The 23,263-nt window shown below is 41.5% G+C and overlaps 1 pseudogene; it reads right to left on the bottom strand.

The window, feature by feature from the left end:
- Positions 1-1,034: 1,034 nt before the first annotated feature.
- Positions 1,035-22,824, bottom strand: LOC102163765 (cytochrome P450 2C9-like; annotated as a pseudogene).
- Positions 22,825-23,263: the final 439 nt, after the last annotated feature.

Genomic DNA, 23,263 nt, shown 5'->3' with positions numbered 1-23,263 from the left:
ACACACACACACACACACACATTTATATTTCTCTTTGAGATTTCATAAAAATTAAAATGTTTGTAAAACAAATGACAATCAAAGGTATGAAGTGACAACCAAAGTGTTTGGAAAGAAATATTTGCATTCCATACATATATAAGGGGATGATGCCATAAAAATCAACCTTCGCAGCTCAGCAACAAAGGCAAGGAGCCCAGTTTTAAAAGGGCAAAGGAAGTGAGTAACATTTCTGCAAAGAAGATATAAAAATGGGTACCAGCACATGGAAATACATTCATCATTGTTCTTTAAGATAACAAAATTATAGCCACAATGAGATACCACTTCACATTCCCTAGTCATTACAAGAATTAGAAATGAAACAGTGGCAATTATGTGGGAAATTGACATTGCTCATGTGAAAATAAATGCTGCAGTCACTGTGGAAATGTTTGGTTGTTCCTCAAAATGTTAGACATAAAATTATCATATGTCTCATAAATTCCACTCTGAGGAATATACTCAACATTAATGAAAACATGTCCATGAAGAAACATGTTCACAAATATTGCTAGCAACATCATTCTTAAGACCCAAAGAGAAACAGCACAAATGTCCGCCAGCACATGAAGGCTTAAAAAATGTTGGTATGAATATAAAATTGAATATTATTCAGCTATAACAGAAAAAACATAGTACTGATATATACTAAAGCTTAGACAATCCTACAAAACATTATATGGGGTGAAAAAAAGCCAGAAACAAAAGGCACAAATCTATGAGTCCTTTTATATGATATACCCATAACAAGTAAATCCATAGACATAAAATAGTTTACAGGTTAACACATGATGGGATAGAGGGAATGGAGTGTGATCACTTAATGGCTATGGCACCTTACTGCAAAGTGATGGGAAAACTTTGAAATAAGTGAGTTGGAGATCACACAACCTTGTGTCTGCACTAAGTACCACTAAGTGAACACTACTGTACATTGTACCCTTTTAAGGTTAACTGCATATTATGTGAATTTAATCTCAATTTTAAAAACATTACTTCATAAACTGATCTACAAATTTCATGTGATCCCCATCAAACTCACCAATGATTTCTTTGCAGAAATTGATGAGTTTATCCTCAAATTTATCTGGAAATTCAGGGATACAGAAAACTCAAAACAATCTTTAAGAAATGACAAAAAAATTGGAAGACTCAAGCTTCTCCATTTTAAGACTCAATACAAAGCTAGAAATTAAGACTATCAGATGATGTGCTACTGGGATAAGGACTGATGTATAGATTATTGGAATAGACTTGAGATCACACAAATAAATCCTCACATTATGAGTCAACTGAATTTTTACAAAGGTGCCAAGATGATTCATGTGGGAATAAAACTGTTTTCAGCAAATGGTGCAGGATTCACGCTCACAGACGTGTAACTCCAACTCTGTACCTATGCCAGTTCATTTTACTTTATACTCAACAATCGGGAGTTCCCACCATGTGGCACAGTGGAAGTGAATCCAGCTAGGAGCCATGAGGTTGCAGGTTCAGATCCCTGGCCTCGCTCAGTGGGTTAAGGATCCAGCGTTGCCATGACCTGCGGTGTAGGTCACAGACGTGGCTCGGATCTGGCATTGCTGTGGCTCTGGCATAGGCTGGTAGCAACAGCTCCAATTAGACCCCTAGCCTGGGAACCTCCATATACTGTGGGTGTGGCCCTAAAAAGTCAGAGAAAGACACACACACACAAAAGAACAACAAACAATTTAAATGCACCATTACAATATATATATGAAACACACTGTCTTTGAGATAACAGGTAAAGATGATGTCAGAAACATTAAATCAATCTCTCTCCACAAAATTCCTTAGCAATAAAATATTGCACATGTATAAAATCAACACACTACTTTTACCTTCATCTGAATAGACCATTTTAACCTAGCTAGTTAAATTGTTTTCTTTTTAAATATTCAACTCATACCCACTGCCTTTTCTTGTACTCTTTCCAACAAAGGCACCTGCTGATTTGAAGGGTGAATGATGAAAACGTTTATGAGGCCACTGTCATATCATTTAATTACGAATATTTTCAATGCTGAATATCACCTGTCTACAAAGCCTGAAGAAAATTAAGCATGATACAGAAAGAAAGAGAATACAGCAATATGGATGCAAGTAGACATTCTCATACTAAGTGAAGTAAGTCAGAAAGAGAAAGACAAATACCACATGATATCACTCATCTATGGATTCTAAAATAAGGCAAAAATGAACCTATCTACAAAACAGGAAGAGATTCACAGACATAGAGAACAGACTTGTGGTTGCCAAGGGGGAGTGAGGAGGGAGTGGGATGGACTGGGAGGTTGGGGTTAGCAGATGCAAACTATTGCATTTAGAATGGATAAAACAATGGTCCTACTGTATATATAGCACAAGGAACTATATTCAATCTCTCTGGAAAGAACATGATGGAAAATAATTGAGAAAAAGTATATATATCTATATATAGATAAATATAGTTGGGTCGCTTTGTTATACAGCAGCATATGACACCACAGTATAAATCAACTATACTTTAATAAAAAATTAAAAATGAGAAAGAAAGAGTAAGAATACAAAGGACCAGAAGAAGAAAAAAATGCTAACCAACAACCAAAATCAATGAAGAAAAAGGAGGCTCAGTGGGGGGAAGTCTCTCTAGTCCTGTGGCTGTCTTGTGTTCATTTGATAGCCATATCTGAAGGGGATGCATTTTGAATTTGAAATCAATGCCTTAGCAATCATAGCCTAAACCAGGTGCTTGCAGTACCAAAAACAAACCAAAAATATAAGCGTCTGGGTTTATCCTACACATTAAAAAATGCAAATCAAAAGCAAAGAGGTATCACCTCACATCTACTAGGATGGTCATTATCAAAATGAAAGAAGGAAAGAAGGAAGGAGAGAAGAAAGGAAGGAAAGATAGAAGGAAGGAAGGAGGGAGAGAGGAAGGAAGGAAGAAAATAACACCTACTGATGAGGGAGTTGAAAACTGAGTTCCTGTACATAGTTTACTATGACAAGTAATTGTCAGATGATTTACTATCTGACGATTTAATATGACAAGCAGTGCGGATGTTCCTCAAACAATAAAGACAGAATTAACATATTACCCAGCAATCCTACTTCTGGATTTTGATCCAAAAGAGCTGAATCAGGATCTCAAAGAGATATCGCCATTCCCACATTAACAATAACCAAGAGGTGGAAACAACCTAAGTGCCTATCAACAATTAAGGATAAAGAAACACGGGAGGAGACTGGCAAAGACAGCAAAGCGGGAAGACCTGAGCTTATCGCCTCTCACGGGCACACCAAAATTACAATTATTTACAGAACAATCATCGATGAAAAAGATCAGAACCTACCAGAAAAGATCTCTAACAACCAAAGATATAAAGAAAGAACAACAAAGAGACTGTGAGGAGCAGAGGTGTGGTATAGTGAAGTCAAGCACACCCCCAGGTAGACAACCCACAAGGAGGAGAATAATTTCAATTGCAGAGGTTGTCCCCAAGGAGTGAGATGTCTGAAACCCCTATGGGGCTCCACAGCATGACGGTCCTGCAACAGGAGGACGTGCCTCCAGAATGTTTGGCTTTGAAGGCCAGGATGGCATATTTTCAGTACTTTCAGAGGATTGAGGGAAATAGAGACTCCATCCATGAAGGACACAGGCAGAATCTCACATTTTCTGGGATGCAGTGCAGAAGCAATAATTTGAAAGGAGCCTGGGTCAGACAGACCTGCTAATACTGAAGAGTCTCCCCAAGAGGCAGGAGGCAACTGGAGCTCACCTTGGAGGCATAAACTCTGGCGGCAGCCATTTGGGGAGTTCATGGGCATGCTGGTGCTGCCAAGTCCCTCTGTGATTAACATCAGCACCCAGCCCCCTCCATCCACCCAACAACCAGTACTCAGATACCTGAAGCAAAGCAACTAACCAAGTGGGGACAGAGCCCTACCCACCAGCAAAGAGGCTGCCTTAAGAGCCTATGACCTCACAGGCACTCCTGTATACAGCCCTGCCACCTGAGGGCCCAGGATCCAGTTCCAAACAGCAGTGCAAGGCACTAGATGCAGGACCCTCTGGGCCCTGCAGCCAAGGAACTAAGGACTCAGCTCAACACACCCCTCCAAGAATCCCCAGCCCTGCCCACCAGCAACCCTGCTCTAGTCTCAGGACAAGCCTCACCCACCAGCAAGTGGATAAGAGCTATAGAACAATGACAGCCTACACAGACACAGTCCATATATCAGTAGACTGTTAAGCCTGCCCTAGACTTGGGGTCAGCCTGTGTAACATCAGTGGACGCCAGTCATAGAATAACCAGACGCCCACAGCCCTGAGATGCAGCCCATCCATCAGCAGGCCAGCACCAGTCCTGAGACCCACTAAGCCTCAGCCTTTTCTACCCATTGGCCTGCTCTAGGCTCAGGATCAGCCTCATCCACCAGTGGGCAGACACCAGCCCCAAGACTATGACAGCCCTGCAGACTACACACCCAACCCATCTATCTGAAGGCCAGCAGGTAGACACAAGGGATTGGTGAGCCCAGCCCCACATGCAAGCAGGTCAACACAAGCTTCAGGACACCAAGAACCCAGAGCCTCTGGTGTCAGGAACCAGCCCCACATACAAGCAATCCCATATGTCCCTCTGTGATTAACATCTGGGATCCCTGGGTCCTATAGACCGACCCCAGGACTTGCCTCTGCCTCCCAGTGGAACAGAACTTTCCCTAGAACCTGGCTTCGCATTCTTGGATCAGTCCTGGAATCTTTTTTTTTTTTTTTTTTTTTTTTTACAGATTTTTTATTTTTTTTTTCGTCTTTTGTCTTTTTGTTGTTGTTGTTGTTGTTGCTATTTCTTGGGCCGCTCCCGCGGCATATGGAGGTTCCCAGGCTAGGGGTTGAATTGGAGCTGTAGCCACCAGCCTACGCCAGAGCCACAGCAACGTGGGATCCGAGCTGCGTCTGCAACCTACACCACAGCTCACGGCCACGCCGGATCGTTAACCCACTGAGTAAGGGCAGGAACCGAACCCGCGACCTCATGGTTCCTAGTCGGATTCGTTAACCACTGCCCCACGACGGGAACTCCAGTCCTGGAATCTTGATCAGTCCTGGGATCTCTTAAAGCCTGACTCTGTCCACCAGTGAACCAGTACTATCCCTGAAATGCCTCAGCATTCCACAATCAACCACTTCATGACTCAGCCTGGCCAACGAGTGACTGGCAGCCTCTGCACAGGGTGGCTACAGGCAACCAACCTGACCAACCTGACCAGGGCCAACCAAGACTACCCAGTTGCCCACACCAGTCAGCCCACCACCACAACAGGAACAACACAGCCCACATAGGGGTAACTCCTGAGGCATACAGCTCTAGTGATGAGAGGGAAGTGTGTTGCTGGGATACACTGGATGTCTCCTACAAAAGGCCGTTTCTCCAAAATCAAGAAATACATGCAGGGAGGACAAGATGGCGGAGGAGTAGGAAGACACGCTCGCCCTCTCCCACAAACACAACAAAAAAAGCACATCTACAGAATAAATGACTCGCACAGAACAGCAGCCAATCGCTGTTAGAGGAACCTAAACTCCAATAATGGCAAGAAATTCGTTACATTACTGGGCAGAACAGGAGAAAAGAGGAGAGTGAGAGAAGGTGAATCCGAGCGGGACGGGGGCTCTCGAAAGGGAACTGCGGAGGAGAAAGAATTCCGCACCCTGGAAAGTCACCTACCGGGCGAAAGATCAAACGAACCGGAGGAATCACCAGATGCAGAGAAGACTGTAGCAGTAAGTTGGAGTAGGGAAAAGCCGATCAAGAACCCAACGGACCATCTGAACTACGGGCACAGTCACCAAAAAATTGAGACGCCTGGGTGGGGGCTGGGCACCGAGACCTCGCCGCCGAAGGTTAGTCCCCGAGAGGGGGCCGGGGGACGCCGGGTGGGGGCTGGGCACCGACACCTCGCCGCCGAAGGTTAATTCCTGAGAAAGGGACGGGGGACGCCTGGGAGGGGGGCTGGGCACCGAGACCTCGCCGCAGAAGGTTAGTCCCCGAGAAAGGGCCGGGGGGCGCCGCCTGGGTGGGGGCTGGGCACCGAGACCTCGGCTCCAGAAATTAGTCCCCTGGCTAGGGGGGCGGGGCAGAGCGGAAACTGCTTGGGAGGTCTAGAAACCAGTTGACAGGGCAGAGACTGCCTGGGAGACTAGAAAACAAAGCTGTCGAAGAGGAAGGGAGCAATACTTCAGGGGTGGGGAAGGGGAAAGCCACATCAGAGGGAACCTGGGAGAAGAGCCTGGTCTGTGCCCGTGCTGGGGAGGGGAGAGAAGAAGGGGTGGGTCCCCATAGAATACCCCCCCACGCCACAGCAATCTTACAGGCCCACTAGCTAGCTGAAAACTGTGCTTCCCAGTGCATCCCCTCCCCCCACCCCCGCCACGCCCTACGTGCTCAGGGACCTGGGGCTGCCTGCCATCCAGGAGGGCTGGCCTCAACAATTGCCTGAAGCCTACCACCACAGGGGCTGTCCCTGCACAGGCCTGCTTGCCCTTTGGAGGGGCTACACTTCTGCAGAGCAGCACCAAACACCACCAGCCCCCGAGAAAAGGCCTGCAGCCCAGAAAAGCTAGAACAAGCTTAGCCAGGCTGTGAATAGATCGGCCTAATTCTCGGACGGTTTTTCTGAGTCGGGTTGCCCCGGGGAGGAGCCTCTTCAGTTTCCAACGGCCCTGCTACCCGCCCAAGCCCCCAGGGGATGCTCTAGTGGACCAGCTGCATAGGACTGCCAGCTCCAGGCAGGACCCCCTGCAGCCCAGAAAAGCTGCAACAAGCTCAGCCAGACTGTGAAAAGATCCGCCTACATTCTCAGGCTGTCCTTCTGAGTTGGGCTGCCCTAGGGAAGAGCCTCCCAAGTTCTCAGTGCCCCAGATAGCTGCTCCAGCCCCCAGGGGGTGATGCACCCCTAAAGAGCAGCTGCCCAACACCGCCAACCCCCTGCAAGAACCCCACAGCCTAAAAACACCAGAGCAAGCTCTGCATGACCAAGTGAAATCTGCTACCATCGTGGTGTGGACCTCTCAGTCCTGTATGCCCTCAGGAAGCCCTCCTTTGCTTCAAAGAAACACTGTTAGCCCCATCAAAACTCCAGAAAAACCACACTGCCTCAAAAAAGATTGACCAACAACGCCAGCCCTCAGGAAATATTCCACGGCAGTGACAAGGCAAACACTGCCCGATCACGGGCAGTACAACTCCCTCAGGAGAAAGAAAACAACAAGCAAGATGAAGAAGCTGAGAAACCACCCCCAGTCAAACCAACAGGAGAACTCACCTCAAACAGTCAACAATGAAACAGATCTCGGCAGTCTGACAGACCTGGAGTTCAAAAGAGAAATACTGAAAATACTGAAGGAATTAAGAGAAGATATGAACAGTAATGCAGATACCCTCAGAAAGGAACTAGAAAATATAAGGAGGAGCCAAGAAAAACGAGAACATTCATTTGCAGAGATGCAAACTGAACTAGGGGCAGTAAAAACCAGAATGAATAATGCAGAAGAACGAATCAGTGATATGGAAGATAGAATAATGGAAATCACTCAATCTGGTCAACAGACAGAAAACCGAATCAAAAAACTGGAAAGCAATATAAGAGACCTATGGGATAATATAAAGCGGGCCAATCTACGCATAATAGGAATTCCAGAAGGAGTAGAAAAAGATAAGGGAATGGAAAATATATTTGAAGAAATTATCGATGGAAACTTCCCAAATCTAAAGGATACTGGATTCAAGATACAAGAAGCACAGAGGGCCCCAAACAAACTGAACCCAAACAGACCCACACCAAGACACATCATAATAAAAATGGCAAAAGTTAGTGATAAAGAGAGGATCCTAAAGGCAGCAAGAGAAAACCAGAATGTTACCTACAAGGGAACCCCCATAAGAATATCAGCTGACTTCTCTACAGAAACAATACAGGCCAGGAGGGAATGGCAAGAGATATTTAAAGTGCTCACAGGAAAAAATATGCAACCTAGAATACTCTATCCAGCAAGAATATCATTTAAAATAGAAGGGGAAATAAAAATTTTTCCCAACAAACAAAAACTTAAAGAATACAGCAACACAAAACCCAGGTTAAAGGAAATATTGAAAGGGCTTCTCTAAACCAAAAAGAAAGGAAGGAAAGGGAAGAAAAAAGAAAAGAAAAAAAAAAAAGAAGAAGAAGAGGAAGAACTAGGACTGAGGAAACTGCAATCAGAGAGCAGTCACTCAAATAAGCCAGCATACAGATTTAATCATGCACATGCTTCAAACAAAATAAAATTAAAAAGAAAAAAATAAAAAAGAGTCATCAAAACCATAAAATGTGGGCAAGGGATGTCAGGAGGTAAATAACCCTTTTTGTTTATATGTATGTCTCTCTTCTTAATTTTAATATAGTAATGAAGTGTTTGAACTTACAGGACCATCAGGGTAAAACACACATTTATGGGAAGGGGTTAGCACACTTAAAAGACAGGGCAACCACAAGCCAAAACCAAATATTGCATTTGCAAAAAATGAAAAAAAAAACACTCAAGCAGATAATAACAGGAGACCATCCAAAAAAAAAAAAAATGGAGAACCATAGAATCAACTGGAACACGAGGTTCAAATGGCAATAAATAATCATCTATCAATTATCACCTTAAATGTCAATGGACTGAATGCCCCAATCAAAAGACACAGAGTGTCTGAGTGGATAAAAAGGCAAAAACCTTCCATATGTTGCCTACAAGAAACTCACCTTAGGACAAAAGATACATATAGATTGAAAGTGAAAGGGTGGGGAAAAATATTTCACGCCAATAGACATGACAGAAAAGCAGGAGTCGCAACGCTCCTATCAGACAAAATAGACTTTAAAACAAAAGACATAAAGAAAGACAAAGAAGGACACTATTTAATGATTAAGGGATCCATCCAAGGAGAGGATGTTACTATTGTTAACATATATGCCCCAAATACAGGAGCACCCAGATACATACAACAAATATTAACAGACATAAAGGGAGATATTGATGAGAATACAATCATAGTAGGAGACCTAAATACCCCCCTCACATCAATGGACAGATCCTCTAGACAGAAAACCAATAAAGCAACAGAGATCCTAAAGGAAACAATAGAAAAGTTAGACTTCATTGATATCTTCAGGACACTACATCCAAAAAAAGCAGAATACACATTCTTCTCAAATGCTCATGGAACATTCTCAAGAATCGACCACATATTGGGACACAAAGCTAACCTCAATAAATTTAGGAGCGTAGAAATTATCTCAAGTATCTTCTCTGACCACAATGCCATGAAATTAGAAATCAACCATGGGAAAAGGAAAGAGAAAAAACCTACTCCATGGAGACTCAACACAATGCTACTAAAAAACCAATGGGTCAATGAGGAAATCAAAAAGGAAATTAAAAACTACCTTGAAACAAATGATAATGAAGACACAACCTCTCAAAATCTATGGGATGCTGCGAAAGCAGTGCTCAGAGGGAAATTTATAGCAATCCAGGCCTTTCTCAAAAAAGAAGAAAGATCCCAAATGGACAACTTAACCCTCCACCTAAACGAATTAGAAAAAGAAGAACAAAGAAGTCCTAAAGTCAGCAGAAGGAAGGAAATTATAAAGATCAAAGAAGAAATCAATAAAATAGACTCAAAAAACAATAGAGAAAATTAATAAAACCAAGAGCTGGTTCTTTGAAAAGGTGAACAAAATTGACAAACCCCTGGCCAGACTCACTAAAAAGAGGAGGGAAAGAACCCAAATCACCAAAATTATAAATGAAAAGGAGAAATCACAACGGATACAGCAGAAATACAAAAAAACCATAAGAGAATACTATGAACAACTGTATGGCAACAAGTTTGACAATCTGGAAGAAATGGACAATTTTCTATACTCTTACAGCTTGCCAAAACTGAATCAAGCAGAAACAGACCAACTGAACAGACCGATCACTAGAAATGAAATTGAAGAGATCATAAAATCACTCCCTACAAATAAAAGTCCAGGACCAGATGGCTTCACAGGTGAATTTTACCAAACATATAAAGAGGAATTGGTGCCCATCCTCCTTAAACTCTTTCAAAAGGTTGAAGAAGAAGGAATACTCCCAAAGACATTCTATGAGGCCACCATCACCCTCATTCCAAAACCAGACAGAGATACCACCAAAAAAGAAAACTATCGCCCAATATCATTGATGAATATAGATGCAAAAATTCTCAACAAAATCTTAGCCAACCGAATCCAACAACATACCAAAAAAATTATACACCATGACCAGGTTGGGTTCATCCCAGGTTCACAAGGATGGTTCAACATACGCAAATCAATCAGCATCATACACCACATTAACAAAAAAAAGGTCAAAAATCATATGATCATCTCAATAGACGCAGAAAAAGCATTTGACAAAGTTCAACATCCATTCATGATTAAGACCCTCGCCAAAGTGGGTATAGACGGAAAATTCCTGAGTATAATCAAAGCCATTTATGACAAACCCAGAGCAAATATAATCCTCAATGGGGAAAAACTGAAAGCCTTCTCACTCAAATCTGGAACAAGACAGGGATGCCCACTCTCACCACTGCTCTTCAACATCGTTTTGGAAGTCCTGGCCACAGCAATTAGACAAACAAAAGAAATAAAAGGCATCCATATAGGAAGAGAAGAGATCAAACTGTCACTGTATGCAGATGATATGATACTATACCTAGAAAACCCTAAGGACTCAACCCCAAAACTACTTGAACTGATTCATAAATTCAGCAAAGTAGCAGGATATAAGATTAACATTCAGAAGTCAGTTGCATTTCTGTATACCAGCAATGAAACATTAGAAAAGGAATACAAAAATATGATACCTTTTAAAATTGTACCTCACAAAATCAAATACCTCGGAATACACCTGACCAAAGAGGTAAAGGACCTATATGCCAAGAACTATAAAACCTTAATCAAAGAAATCAAAGAAGATGTAAAGAAATGGGAAGATATTCCATGTTCCTGGATTGGGAAAATCAATATTGTGAAAATGGCCATCCTACCCAAAGCAATCTACAGATTCAATGCAATCCCTATCAAATAACCCATGACATTGTTCACAGAACTAGAACAAACAATCCAAACATTTATATGGAACCACAAAAGACCCAGAATCGCCAAAGCAATCCTGAGAAACAAAAACCAAGAAGGAGGCATCACTCTCCCAGACGTCAAGAAATACTACAAAGCCACAGTCATCAAAACAGTGTGGTACTGGTACCAAAACAGACAGACAGACCAATGGAACAGAAGAGAGAACCCAGAAATAAACCCTGACACCTATGGTCAATTAATCTTTGACAAGGGAGGCAAGAACATCAAATGGGAAAAACACAGTCTATTCAGCAAGCATTGCTGGGAAACCTGGACAGCTGCATGCAAAGCAATGAAACTAGAACACACCCTCACACCATGCACAAAAAGAAACTCCAAATGGCTGAAAGACTTAAATATACGACAGGACACCATCAAACTCCTAGAAGAAAACATAGGCAAAACACTCTCTGACATCAACATCATGAATATTTTCTCAGGGCAGTCTCCCAAAGCAATAGAAATTAGAGCAAAAATAAACCCATGGGACCTCATCAAACTGAAAAGCTTTTGCACAGCAAAGGCAACCAAAAAGAAAACAAAAAGACAACTTACAGAGTGGGAGAAAATAGTTTCAAATGATGCAAACGACAAGGACTTAATCTCTAGAATATACAAGCAACTTATACAACTCAACAGCAAAAAAACCAATCAATCAATGGAAAAATGGGCAAAAGACCTGAATAGACATTTCTCCAAAGAAGATATACAGATGGCCAACAAACACATGAAAAAATGCTCAACATCGCTGAGTATAAGAGAAATGCAAATCAAAACTACCATGAGATACCACCTCACACCAGTCAGAATGGCCCTCATTAATTAATCCACAAATAACAAGTGCTGGAGGGGCTGTGGAGAAAAGGGAACCCTCCTGCACTGCTGGTGGGAATGTAAACTGGTACAGCCACTATGGAGAACAGTTTGGAGATCCCTTAGAAATCTATACATAGAACTTCCATATGACCCTGCAATCCCACTCTTGGGCATCTATCCGGACAAAGCTCTACTTAAAAGAGACACATGCACCCGCATGTTCATTGCAGCCCTATTCACAATAGCCAGGATGTGGAAACAATCCAAATGTCCATCGACAGATGATTGGATTTGAAAGATTTGGTATATATACACAATGGAATACTACTCAGCCATAAAAAAGGATGACATAATGCCATTTGCAGCAACATGGATGGAACTAGAGAATCTCATCCTGAGTGAAATGAGCCAGAAAGACAAAGACAAATACCATATGATATCACTTATAACTGGAATCGAATATCCAGCACAAATGAACATCTCCTCAGACAAGAAAATCATGGACTTGGAGAAGAGACTTGTGGTTGCCTGATGGGAGGGGGAGGGAGTGGGAGGGATCGGGAGCTTGGGCTTATCAGACACAACCTAGAATAGATTTACAAGGAGATCCTGCTGAATAGCATTGAGAACTATGTCTAGATACTCACGTCGCAATAGAAGAAAGGGTGGGGGAAAAAAACTGTAACTGCAATGTATACATCTAAGGATGACCTGACCCCCTTGCTGTACAGTGGGAAAATAATAAAAAAAAAAGAAATACATGCAATCTACCAGATAAATTGACATAAAAGCAACAAGGTAGGAAAAATAAGGCAACAGAAGAACATGCACCAAATGATGCAAAAAGATAAAACCACAGAGGAATAACTAAGTGAAGTAGAGATAAGTCATCTAACCAAGAATGAGTTTAGGGTAATGATCATAAAGATGATGAAAGAACTTGGGCAAAGAATGGATACATGGAGCAAGAAGTTAGTGGTTTTTAACAAAGAGTTAGAAAATATAAAGAAGAAGAAAACAGGATATGAAGACTATAAAAACTGACATGAAAAAAAACCTAGAAGGAAGCATGAGTAGCCTAAATGAAAGAGAGGAACACGTCAGTGAGCTGGAAGACAGAGTAGTAGACATTACTGACAACGAAGAGAAAAAAGAAGGAAAAGAGACCTCTGACACCAACAATCATACTAACATTCATATTACAGTGGTCCCAGAAGGAGAAGAGAGAGGTAAAGGAGCAGAATACATATTTGAAGACACAGGAGCTGAAAAGTTCCCTCTTCTGGGATCAGTAGCAGACATCCAAGTGCAGAGAGCATTGGTAAGCCCAAACTTGTCAAACTAAAGAGGAACAAACCAAGATACATTGTCATTAAAATGTCAGAAAAAGATAAGGAGAGAAAATTAAGTGCAGCAAGGGAAGAGTAACAAATTACACACAAAGGAACTCCCCTAAGGCTACTGGCTGACTTTTCGACAGAAACCCCTCAGGGCACAAGAGAGTGGCATGATATTTTTAAAGGGATGGAAAGGCAGATCCAACAATCAATAATTCTCTGCCCAGTGAGGCTCTCATTCAGAACTGAGGGAGAGAGCAACAATTTTACAGACAAGCAGAGAGAGAAGGATATAGCACCATCAAACTGGCTTCAGAAGAAATGTTAAAGAGACTTCTCTAAGGCAAAAGGAGAGGCCAAAACTGAAACAGGAAAATTACAATGGAAAAAGTTCAACAGTCAAGGCAAATACACAATAAAGATATTTTTTAAATAGTGCTGCCTTTAAAGAGAAATCATAATTTATGGGAATTGAAATGAGATATCACTAAATGGTTAAAACCATGGGCATCATTATGATCTGCCAGGACTGTAGGCATGGGCCCTGGAAGCAACTCTCAGACACGTCTGAGACGGAATATGCAAATACATTTCACTTAAGTGAACACAGATGTCATTTGTTTCATGCCCCACAAGGTTCATTCCCACTCTGTCCAAGTAACAAGTATTCCCTGGTGAATTGCTCTGGAATAGACAGCATGCATTTATGCTACAGGAAAAACATCATGCTCCAACTCTTTCAGGAAATGACTCAAAACTATTCTTCATGTTTTTGACTTGAACGCAAACAAGGTTCAGCATAGAGAATGATTAAATGGCATTTATACTCACACTGTGTGCACCATCTTGGGTGTAAACACTCAAAAGGCACAGCTACACAAAAGCTCCCTTGGCTCTCTTTTCTTCCTCCTTTTTAAGGCTGAAAACCATAACTGACCTGAAAGATGTGGCAGCCCTGGAAATGGTTCTAAGGACATCATTGGAGAGAGAGCAATGCGTTAAGGTCAGAATTAGAGAACAGAGTCACCCACCATTGATTTTTCTCAACTCCTCCACATGGCAGCAGGCTTCCTCCTGAACTCGGTCGTTAATGTTCCTCTTCCCCATCCCCAAATGCCTCAGCATCATGAGGGAGAAGCATCAGCTTTCCTTCCATGTCTTTGCATTGCTAAATATGAGTCTTAAAAAGAGAGGATTCAGAGACTAGGAGGGAGGTCCTAGGGAAGAAGTGAGCCAGCTGACACTTGTCAGCCTTGCAGGTGGACCAAGCTCTGTTGGGGCATGGGAGAGGGAAACACTTCAAAGTCCCATATTTCATCCCCCCTACCCTATTTCCAGTGCTGAACATGCACACAGGCACACCCACCACATCCTTTAGCAGCTCTTGCAAGAACTGGGAGACTGCCTCTTCGGGAAAACCCCTCTCCCAGATCAATCAGAGCTTCCTTCACTGCTTCATATCCACGCAACACCATGGTAGGCTTCATGCCAAAATATAGAGTGTACACGGACCACAGTTTTTTTTTTTTTTTTAAATTTGTTAATAAATTTTTTATTCTAGTTGATTTATAGTGTTCTGTCAATTTCTGCTGTACAGAAGTGACCCATTCATATATCATATATATACACACACACAATATTTTTCACACATTATCCTCCATCATGTTCCATCACAAGGGATTAGATATAGTTGCCTGGAAAGGACCTCATTGCCTATCCATTCCAAATGCAAGAGTTTACATCTAGTAATACCAAACTCCCAGTCTATCCTGGTCCTTATCCCCTCCTCCTTGGAAACCACTCGTCTGTTCTCCAAGTCCATGAGTTTGTTTCTTTTCTGTAGATAGGTTCATTTATGCCATATGTTAGATTCGGATATCAGGGATATCATATGGCATTTGCATTTCTCTTTCTCATTACTTCACTCTGTATGAGAGTCTCTAGTTCCTTCTGTGTTGCTGCATTGTTCTTTTCATGGCCGAGTAGTATCCCAGTGTGTATATAAACCACACTGTCTTAACCCATTCATCTGTGGTTGGACATTTAGATTGTTTCCATGTGTTGGCTATTGTGAATAGTGCTGCTATGAAGACAGGGGTGCATGTATCTTTGGGAATGAAAGTTTTGTCTGGATATAAGCTCAGGAGTGGGGCAGCTGGATCATATCGTAGTCCTATATTTAGTTTTCTGAAGCACCTCCATACTGTTTTCCATAGTGGTTGTACCAATTTACATTCCTACTAACAGTGTAGGAGAGTTCCCTTTTCTCTACACCCACACCAACATTTGTTAGTTACAGACTTACCAATGATTGCCATTCTGAGTGGTGTGAAGTGGTACCTCACTGTAGTTTTGAATCGCGTCTCTGTAATGATTAGTGATGGTGAGCATTTTTTCATGTGCCTGTTGGCCATCCATATATGTTCTTTGGAGAAAAGTCTATTTGGGTTTTCTGCCCATTTTTCAATTGGGTTGTTGGTTCTTTTTGCTGTTGAGTCATAGGAGCTGTTGGCACATTTTGGAGACTAAGCCCTTGTCAGTTGCATTGATTGAAAGTGTTTTCTCCCATTCCATAGGTTGTCTTTTTTTTTATGCTTTCCTTTGTTTCCAAAAGCTTGTCCGTTTGATCAGGTCCCATTGGTTTATTTTTGTGTTTATTTCTCTTGCCCTGGGAGACTGACCTAAGAAAAAATTTGTAAGGTTGATGTCAGAGAATGTTTTGCCTGTGTTCTCTTCTAGGAGTTTGATGGTGTCTTGCCTTATGTTTAAGTCGTTAAGCTACTTTGAGTTTATTTTTGTGTATGGTGTGAGGGTGTGTTCTAGTTTTGCTGACTTACATGCAGCTGTCCAGTTTTCCCAGCACCACTGGCTGAAGAGACTCTCTTTTTCCAATTTTATATTCTTCCCTCCTTGGTCAAAGCTTCATTGACCATAGGTGTCTGGGTTTACTTCTGGGTTCTCTAATTCTCTTCCATTTATCTGTATGTCTGTTTTTGGACCAATACCACACAGTCTTGATTACTATAGCTTTGTAATATTGTCTGAAGCCTGGGAAAGTTATGCCTCCTGCTTGGTTTTTTTCCCCTCAGGATTGTTTTGGCAATTCTGGGTCTTTTATGGTTCCATAAAAATTTTTAGTTTGTTCTAGTTCTGTGAAAATGGCATGGGTAATTTGATAGGGATTGCATATCGAATTTCTAGGTTGCTTTGGGGAGTATGGCCACTTTAATGATATGAATTCTTCCAATCCAGGAGCATGGAATATCTTTCCATTTTGATGAATCCTCTTTAATTTCCTTGATTCATGTTTCATACTTCTCAGCATGTACGTCTTTCACCTCCTTAGTCAGGTTTATTCCTAGGCATTTAATTTTGGGGGTGTGGCTTTAAAAAGTATTGCATTTTTATATTCCTTTCCTAATATTTCATTGTCAGTAAACAGAAATGCAACCAATTTCTGAGTGGTAATCTTGTACCCTGCTACTCTGTTGAATTCATTGATCAGTTCAGGTAGTTTTTGTGTGTACTTAGTGTTTTCTATAGATAGTTATCATATCATCTGCATAGAGTGACAGTTTTACCTCTTCTCTTCCAATCTGAATACATTTTATTTCTCTCGTTGGTCTGATTGCTGTGGCTAGGACTTCCAATCCTATGCTGAATAAAAGTGGTGTGAGTGGGCATCCCTGTCTTGTTACAGATTCAAGCAGGAAGGCTTTCTGCTTTTCTCCATTTATACCCACTTTGGTAAGAGTTTTTCTCATGAATGGATGTTGGATTTTGTCAAGTGCTTTTTCTTCACCTCTTGGGATGATCATGTGGTTTTGTTTGTTAAGGTGGTATAGGACATTAATTGATATGCATATGTTGAATCATCCCTATGAACTTGAGGTGAACCCCATTTGGTCATGGTGTATGATCTTTTTTATATGTTGTTGGATTCAGTTGGTTAAAATTGTGTTGAGAATATTTGCATCTATATTCATCAAAGATATTGGCCTATGGTTTTCTTGTTTGGCAGTATCTTTGTCCAGTTTTGGTATCAGGGTGATGGTGGCTTTATAGAATGCCTCTGGGAGGGTTCCATGTTCTTCAACCTTTTGGAAAAGTTTTTTTAAAAAATGGGTATAAGTTCTTCTTTGTATGTTTGGTAGAATTCGCCTGTGAAGCCGTCTGGTCCTGGACTTTTGTTTGTAGGGAGTGTTTTTATGACATACACAATTTAATTTCTAGTGATCAGTCTGTTCAATTGATCTGTTCCTTCCTGATTCAGTTTTGGCAGCCTGCATGTCTTTAGAATGTTGTCCATTTCTTCCTGGTTGTCAAATTTGTTGGCATATAATTGTTCATAGTGTTCTCTTATGGTTTTTTGTATTTCTGCAGTATCCATTGAGATGTCTCCTTCTTTAATGCTTCTTTTGTTTGAATTGTTTCTCTTCTATTCTTAGGAAGTCTGGCCAGAGGTTTGTCAAATTTGTTTACCCTTTCAAAGAACCAGATCTTGGTTGTATTTATCTTTTTCTATCATTTTTTGAATCTCTCTTTTATCAATTTACTCTGATCTTCTTGATTTCATTCCTCTGCCAACTTGAGGTTTTGTTTGTTTGTTTTTTTCTAATTCTTTTAGGTGGTAGGTTAAGTTGTTGATTTAAGATTTTTCTTCTCTTTGAGGAAGACCTGTACTGCTATGAACTTCCCTCTCAGAACTCTTTTTGAGGCATCCATGGATTTGGAATGGTTGTGTTTTTGTTACCATTCCTCTCAAGATATTTTTTAATTTCCCTTTTGATTTCCTTGTTATCCCATTGGTTTTTTAGTAGCTTGTTGGTTGGTCCTCATGTGGGTGGTTTTTCTCATTTCTTTTTCCTGTGGTTGACTTCTAGTTTCACACCATTGTGGTCAGAGAAGTTACTTGAAATAATTTCTATACTCTTAAATTTATCAAGGTTAGTTTTGTGCCCCAGTATATGGTCAGTCCTTGAGAATGTTCCATGTGCACTTGAAAAGAATGGACATTCTGATTTTCTTCAATGTAATGTCCTGAAAGGATCAATTATGCCTACACTTTCTGCTGTGTCATTTAGGATCTCTGTTGCCTTGTTGATTTTCTGTCTGGAGGATTTGTCCATTGATGTGAGTGGGGTGTTATAGTCTCCTAGTATTATTATATTCCCATCAAGTTCTCCTTTTCCATCTGTTAGTATTTGTTGTGTGTATTTGAGTGCTCCTGTATTAGGGGCACATATATTGACGAATATAGTAGTGTCTTCTTGAGTGGATCCTTTGAAGGACATTAAATATTGTCCTTCTTTGTATTTCTGTATGGCCTTTGTTTTAAAGTATATATTGTCTGATATGAGTATTGCAACTCCTGCTTTCTTCTCTTTTCCATTCGCAGGTAATATCTTTTCCCATCCCTTCACTTTCAATTGATATGTGTCCTTTGCTCTAAGGTGAGTAGGCAGCACATTCAGGCTCTTGTGCTTTTATCCAGCCTCCCAATCTTGTCTTTTGACTGGAGCATTCAGTCCATTGACATTAAGGTAATTCTTGATAAATATGTATTTATTGCCATTTTAAACCTTGTTTTCCAGTTGATTCTATGTTACTCCTTTGTTCCTTTCTATTTTTGGTTGTACGATTTCCTTTTATTTTATGCTTGTGTACTCTCTTTAGTTTTACTGAATGTATTGTTTGGTTTTCATTCCAGGTATGCTAATTCCTTCCCATATATGTTTGCTTTAGCCTGATGGTCATATAGGGTCAAACAGATTGTTTAAAAAAGAGTTTATATTTTCTTACATTCTTTTCCCATGTTTAATGACTTTGTTAACTTCTTCATGTTTATCCCCTTGCTGTTCCTTGAGTTTATTGTCACTTTTACAGCAGGTTTGTTTTTCTTTGTTTTTTTCTTTTTAGATCTGTATACTGGCTTATTTAAGTGATTCCTTTCCAATTGTGGTTTCCTCCATCCTATTTCTTCTTAGTTAGTTCTCTTTTTATTTAGAGGAGTCCTTTCAGTGTTTCTTTTAGAATAGGTTTAGGATTGCTTTGCTCTTTTGGATTTTGTTTGTTGGAGAAATTCCTCTATTTTAAATGATATTATTTCTGGCAAGAGCATGTTAGGCTGCAAATTTTTCCCTTTTTGTGATCTGAATATATCTTGCCACTCTCTCTGGCCTGTAGTTTTTCTTGAAAGAAAAGAGCTGATAGCCTTAATGGGGGGGTAGTTCCCTTAAAAATAACTCTTTGTTTTTCTCTTGCTGCCTTTAGACTCCTTTAACTTTTGCCATTTTTATGATAATATGCCTTGGTGTGGGTCTATTTGAGGTCAACTTATCTGGAGCCCTCTCTTCTTCCTGTATCTTGATATCTGCTTCCTCCAGATTTAGATGGTTTTCAGCCATAATTTCTTCAAATATATTTTCAATACCCTTTGCTTTCTCTTCTCCTTCTGGAATCCCTATTATGTGTAGATTGGCCAGCTTTATCTTGTCCCATAGACCTCTGTGCTGCTTTCATGTGTTTTCATTTGTTTTTCTGTCTGCTGTCCTGATTGGGTGATTTCCAGGATTCCATCTTCCACGTCTGCATTATTCATTCTGCTCTTCAGGGCCTTTCCCTCAGCTTGTGTCTCTGCAAATGAACTTTCTCATGTTGGCTGGCTCCTCATTGTGTGTTCTAGTTCCTTTCTATAGTAATCCGCATTACTGTTCATATACACTCTTAATTGCTTTGTTTTCATTCTAATTTCTTCAGTATTTTCACTGTCTCCTTTTTGAACTTGGTGTCTGTTAGATTGCAGAGGTCTGTGTCTGCTTCATTGTTTGCTCTGTCAAGGGGGAACTCTTCTGTTCTTTTAACTAGAAATGGTTCCTGAGCTTCTTCACGTTGCTTATATTTTTCTCATTCTGGGAGTTTAGAGAAAACAGCTCCCGTAGGCTTGGAAGGCTTTTTATATGTGAGAGCACCCCTGGGTATTTTGTGAAGGCTTCCTCTTTATTTTTGGTATAAGGAATGCTTCTGGTTTGGATGCTTGCTGTCTCTTTCCTTAGTGTGTGCAGGCTGTTAACCCCTTCATAGGGTGCTGTGTGTGCTTCTAAGGAGATGGAGCCACCAGGCCAGACTAGTAGCAAGCGTCTAGTTGCTGGGCCATTGATATTGCCAAGAACCCATGGCAGGTGGCACAGGCTGCTCCTAGTTTCAGGGCCCTGGAAAGTGGCAGTTATCCTCAGGCAGGTGTAGAAGGTGCCTGGAGCATTTGGCAGTGGCAGCAGCAGGCCGTGTGCATTCCCAGGGGAGTGAGAGTACTACCAGGTGGTGCTCAGTTGCAGAGTCCTCCTCTGTGGCAACCTCTGGGGCTGTAGCTCGTGGCTATTCACAGACTCCTAGCAGTGAGATTGCCCCCACTACCCATAGACCACGCAAGAGGTGTGCCATCACACTTAGCCCATGCAGGAGGCGCTGCCACCCTGAGCCCACCCAAGAGGGCCCATTGCCAATAGCCCGTGTAGGAGGCACATTAGTGCCCATAGCCCTGCCCTCCAAGAATCCACACATGCACACTGAAGGATATTCCTATGGAAAGCTGCCTCTCCTCCTCCAGCCTTCCCCAACAATGGCACTTTGCTTCTGATGTGGGCCCAGACCAACTCCCAGGTTCCCTCAGCTCTGGCACTCCAATCTCCTAGCCCTTGGCACACCACTCCCTAGCCCCACATATTGTCTCCACACAGCCAACCCTAGTCCTGTCCCCAGAACTGACCTCCTCAGCCTGAGTCTCAGCACCCAGGCCCCTGCCACCTGTCTCAAGCTGTGGTGTCCTTGGAGGTGGTACTGACCATCTGTGCAGCTCTCTGTCGGCATTGCCTTCCTCAGTTCAGCTGCTGCACTTTTCTTGGAGGCTTCAAGGTCCCTCCATCTTGGCTGATCTCCCCATTAGTCAGGTGGCTTCCCAGGGTGTGGGTTCCTTTCCTCTTTCACAGCTCCCTCTCAGGAGTTTTAGTCCTGTCCTGATTCCTTTCTCTCTCTCTCTCCCTCTCTCTCTGTTCTTCATTTGTTCTCCCCAGTTAGATGGAGTGTTTCTTCCCCTTTCTTTGAGGTTTAAGGTCTTCTGCCAGTGTTCAGTAGATGTTCTGTGCAAATCGTTCTACATGTAGATGGTTTTTTTGATGTGTTTGTGAGAGAAGGTGAATATCACATCTTACTCCTCTGCTATCTGGATCCTACAGATGTTTGAGAGGGCCACAGATGTTTGAGAGCTGGGAATGGAGATGTGCATAATGGCAAAAAAATAAAAAATAAATATTTGATAATATATTGTACCTGATGCAGAATGTATTATCATGCTACTATTATGTTTTTATTCTGCCACTTACAGCCTCAAATATTTCTGAACTTAATACATAAATATGATATTAATTATTAGAGCTCCCACTTATGGATGTCCTGTGATGTGCCAGGCAATTCCCTGAATAATCAGCACCTTTAGCTGGTTTATTTGCTCCACTTATAAATAAGGAAACTGAGGTCAGGGAATTCTATTTCATTTTTAGCATTCCATGCTTACTATACAGAAGATTCCAAGCTGGTACAGCCCTAAAAAAAAATAAAAGTAAAAACTCAACAAAATCAGATAATTCAAATGTGCAGCCTAGTTTGAGATCTGCTAGTATTACCCGGACAAAAAGAGAACAAGCGTCATAGAGGCAGTGCCAGGACATGCAGCATCTCATGCAAGAATAATATTGTCCATTCTGTAGCATTCCTAGGGTCCAGACAGCAGCTTCCTGCAGAATCCAAATGAATGCTCTGACCACCACCTGGACCCTGACTCATCACATCTTTCACCTGAAGAAAACACACAACTTACATAGGACCTGGCTTCTCTAAGGAAATCTCTACGCACCAAACACGTCACTTACTTTTTAGCTTCAGTGCAAAGTCATAGCAAATGGCTATGAAACAAAGAAAGGAACCAACAATCCCAACTTCTGCCACTTCAATATCTTGATTCTACCTTATAGAGACCTAAATGTTGCTCTATACACAAAGCACATTATTTCATTCCTCTATTTATGACAATGACTGGCCTGAAAAGCCAAGAGAAATATCAAATTTTGCAGGGAGTAATTTGCTTCAAAATGACCTATTTCTGACACCTCGCTTCCAAGAATATATATTAGTTTTAGAGTTGGGCTTAATTTAATTACCCTTTGCAACACAACAAAGGAGCACAAAACTTAGTTACATTGGCTAAGGACTTGCCAATGTTCTTAACATCTAACTCTAGACTAGTTCCAAGAATTGGGAGAGGAGTGGGGCCAGGTGGGAGCTTCCCCTTCCCAGAGCTCTGTTTCCAGAGTGGGAGGAGAAGCTGACAGGAGAGACAGGGCACCAGGACCACAACCAGAGCCATGATGCCTTCTCTTCTTAAACATACAACTGTGAGCCTGAAATCTAAAGCTTTTAAATGGTCCCTGCTCTATCACCTTTCGTCCCTCTAATAGAAACAAACCAATCAATTACATCCACTTTGTACCCTATTCTGAGTCAACTTTGCCCCAGTGATAACAATAAAAATAAACTGTCCTTTAGGCCTGTTTTCTCTGTGTCCAGTTACCACTCTGGAAATTCTGGTCTCATTGTCCTGGGTTTGGTCCAGGTATTGATCATTTTTCTTTTTAAAGGGTAGGGACTCCACTGTGCAGTCAGGATTAAGAACCACTGAGGTAAATACTTAGATGCCAAAAAGGGCTCCTAACACTGGATTCAAATCAATGACCAGCTGGGAAGTTATGACTCTGAGCACTATCGGTGTATTCTATGCCTTTTTTATTTTTGTTTTTAATGTTGAT

Source organism: Sus scrofa, chromosome 14, assembly GCF_054392235.1.
Source record: "Sus scrofa isolate SSC_HxYL_T2T_F1_AM1 chromosome 14, Sscrofa_HxYL_maternal_Yorkshire_Landrace_v2.0, whole genome shotgun sequence".
In the NCBI taxonomy this organism is placed as follows: Eukaryota; Metazoa; Chordata; class Mammalia; order Artiodactyla; family Suidae; genus Sus; species Sus scrofa.
This window is presented reverse-complemented; position numbering and strand designations above follow the sequence as displayed.